This window comes from Rhamphochromis longiceps, linkage group LG7 (assembly GCF_057381845.1).
Source record: "Rhamphochromis longiceps isolate RC_006_pf linkage group LG7, R_longiceps_female_GT1.1, whole genome shotgun sequence".
Lineage (NCBI taxonomy): Eukaryota > Metazoa > Chordata > Actinopteri > Cichliformes > Cichlidae > Rhamphochromis > Rhamphochromis longiceps.
Genome location: NC_140563.1, coordinates 20,072,184 through 20,075,987, shown reverse-complemented (window position 1 = coordinate 20,075,987; position 3,804 = coordinate 20,072,184).

Below are 3,804 nucleotides of genomic sequence, written 5' to 3'. Positions count from 1 at the left end.
CATTTAAAGTATAAATAATAATTGAAGAATGTGATTAATGTGTAGAAATTTGTGTAGAAACTCCTGAAGACAAGGTCCTCAAGTTGAAATTAACATCTAGTATTTCTATTTCTAGTTTCATACTAGTTGGTTAGTCTTCTCCCCCCACCCCAAAAGTTGCTCAAACATTTCAGCTAATTTGGCATGTTTTATGGCAATACATTTCCCAGTGCAGCTTTGTACAGACAAATACACAAACTTCTACTGCCTAGCCAACTTTTGAGTGCCCCACCAGCTGAAAGAGCCTTGTTGTTTCATATAGTGACTGTGGGCAGAATTTTCAATCCATGACCATGCTTGATGCGCAATATTGGACAGCAGCAAGGCATTGTGCCCCCCAGCGCCAACCCTCCTCCATATTCATAGAAACAGGATGGAATCTAATAAACGTAGGCTTAGGAGAATCAGTTGTCTCACATGGGAAAATCAGCTAATTGTCTAGCATTGTAGGGAAACAATGCCTCAACTATGAGAGCGTGGAAACTGTTGAGAACGTAAAGAACGCAGACAAGATTGGGTATATTCGTGTGAATTCGCATCCACGCTGAGAAGTGGCTGAAGGTGGACACTTCGAGTATTTCCATGCTCAAATTTCCCATTTATGCAGATCTTTTGAATCTATCCAACGTCATTAAAAATGACCCCACAGATTGCTTTTGTAAGGAATCTCTAAGAAACTCACAGTGAATTTTACTGTTAAGGAGCATCAAGAAAGGACACATCTGATGACACAATGCCCCAACGTCCACATTTGAAGTTGGGTTTCTTTTCATCCATCCATCCATCCATTCGCTTCCGCTTATCCTTTTTCAGGGTCGCGGGGGGCGCTGGAGCCTATCCCAGCTGTCATAGGGCGAGAGGCGGGGTACACCCTGGACAGGTCGCCAGTCTGTCGCAGGGCCAACACACAGGGACAGACAACCATTCACACTCACATTCATTCGCACATTCAAACCTAGTGGCAATTTGGATTATCCAATGGCAGCTCGGTGGCACGGTGGTTAGCACTGTTGCCGCACCGCAAGAAGGTCCTGAGTTCAATTCCATCATCAGGCCGGGGTCTTTCTGTGTGGAGTTTGCATGTTCTCCCCGTGTTTGTGTGGGTTCCCTCCGGGTACTCCGGCTTCCTCCCACCGTCCAAAGACATGCAACTTGTGAGGGTTTCTTTTCATTATTAAAAAAAACAAACAAAAAAATCCTTAGTGCTGTGTTTGTTATTGCAACCAAGAAAAAGGTTCAAACAACCTTTCTCTGGTAAAGTGTATTTGGCAATGCAATTTACCAGAGTATCTTCCAATAAAAGGGCTTATAGCAGTTTACCATAGGCGTCTCATGTTACTGGTGCACTGCTGGAACGCTTTAATGCCTTACAGAAACAATAGTCAATAGTTAAATATAGATTTATTAGTCTAATTATTAATTAGAAATAATATCCATGTAGATTTCGGCAGAATCTTTCCTTTGTCTCCCGCAAACACAAAGTAGGAGTTTGTGAAAAGCGTTTTACTGTCCTCGAAAAAGGAAGTCTTTGTTCCAGTCCAAAGACACATGAACTCCTTCATGCTTTTTATTCATGATGTACTGTGCAGAGTTACATTAGTTTTGTCCCTCTAGCATAACCCAGATACGCACAACTGACTTTTCATGTGTGTTTTCCTTGTTAACTGGGGAAAGAAATCAGTGGTTAGTTTATGAAGTTACACTTCAAACAAAATGTAAAATCGTAAAATAAATAAAATTATTTGTTTCTTTTTAGAGCAAAATGTTGTACTTTCTTAATAAGTTTGTTTCTTGGATGACTGTATAACAGGCCGCACGGTTACCGGTCAGGTTTAACACAGAACAATTTTTACTGCGCACATATTATACAGGAGATGCCGGACTAGAGCAGCGCAGATACTGAAGGACCCGTCCCATCCTGGCAACAAACTGTTCCAACTTCTGCAATCTGGTAGAGGGTTCCGCATCTTTCGGGCAAGGACAGAGAGACTCAAGAGGAGCTTCTATCCCCAAGCCATCCGTGCCCTAAACACACACACCCGCCCTCTCACATCATCTATAATTGACTGAGTCAGGACTCTTCCAGACACTAAACCAAGGCACAATGTACATTTCAATTCCTTTAATTTTAAATATGTATATATTGTCTATCCTGTAAAATAGTCAGATGTCTATTCATATTAATGTACAGAATTCACCTGCTTGCTGCTACTACTGCACATTCACCCAATGTATATACTATATATATATATACATATATATATATATATAATGTTCTTCCTCTACACCCCCCCCCCCCAATTTTTTTTTGCACATGTCGAGGAGCGTGTCAGGCTACATTTCACTGTGTGTTATACTTGTATAACTATGCATGTGACAAATAAAGAACCTTGAACCTTATACATATAACTTTTACTATACATAGAAATTCCCCCTGAAGATTGTTGAAAGAGGAACAACAGTGTTTGTGGTTTAGATGCACTGCCTCAAGAGTACATCACAGCATTTTCACTGACCTAAAACCCTTCATGACAAATGATGATCAACACTGTGTACAATAAGATATATATATATAACAGTGGCCACACATTCTTTTCTGTGTTATGATTTTGTCTGTTTCTCTGAAAACGATTCAACTCAAACCACAGAAATGACTGATTAACCCAACGAATTAATGAAAAACGCATGATAATAAAGATCTATAATGTTAATACAACCAAAATGACTTTCTAATCACATCTTTGTTGTAATGCATGGAAATCACATCAGTGCCGATGTTCAACATAAGGCACGTGATAACCTAGTTTTCTGCTCCATCCTTGTAGGTTTCAGCTCACTAAACTTGGCCCCTCTGTGGCACGCACAACCTATTTATCACCTTTAGGATCGAAATGACCTAGTTAACCGAGGATCCCATGACTGAAACCGCTCAAACTCTCACTTTCCTCCCCCATTGAATGCTGATTTGTTACCTAGTAATCTCATTTAGCCCCAGGGCGAGTATTCTGCCCATATCACATTTCCTGTAGAGTTGGGACGTGTGTTGTGTTTACAGTTTTTAAAATGTTGCAACTGTTCTGTGGTTGAATACAGGAATCACTTAAAGAGGTTGATCTCCAGAAAAAGTTTCCCCAGTCTTTTGATAAACAGAATTATGACTGGTGAGATAGCTGAAGTAGTGAGGCATCAATTGTTTTTTCCATTTTTAATCAGTCACAACCTGGAAAATTGCATAACACTCATTATATCACAAAAGAAAAGTTACCAGCAAAGTCTCACAGAGCTCTTATACAACAAATCAGAGCAACACACCTGCATTTCCAATCTATGGTTACAAAGTCTTCACTTTCTGTCAAAGCAGCATACAACAAACAGGTAGTAACCTCTTATATAAACTGCCCTGACTATCACCAAAATACCTCTCTCCAACTCGTCGAGATGCAGCAGAGATATTGTAACCTGAATGGCCCTGTGTCCACTGTGATGTTGGCTGCTGAATTCTCTCATTGTGGGACTAATGGAGGAAGAGATAAGATTTTTTTGGTACTGTTTAACACCGCAGTCCCCTTGGCTCCAGCACTTGTGGTTGGCCAATGGGCTGTCTGGCTGGAGGCAGGGAGGTGTAGGGTTACGAGACGAGTAGAACAATGGGGCCGAGTGCCTGAGTCAGCACTATCTCGCTGCTCCGCTCTCCCTACTCTCCCTGCTCACCCGTTTTTTTCCCTCCAACAAATCTCGCCAGCCAATCGCAGCTTTGTGCTGTGG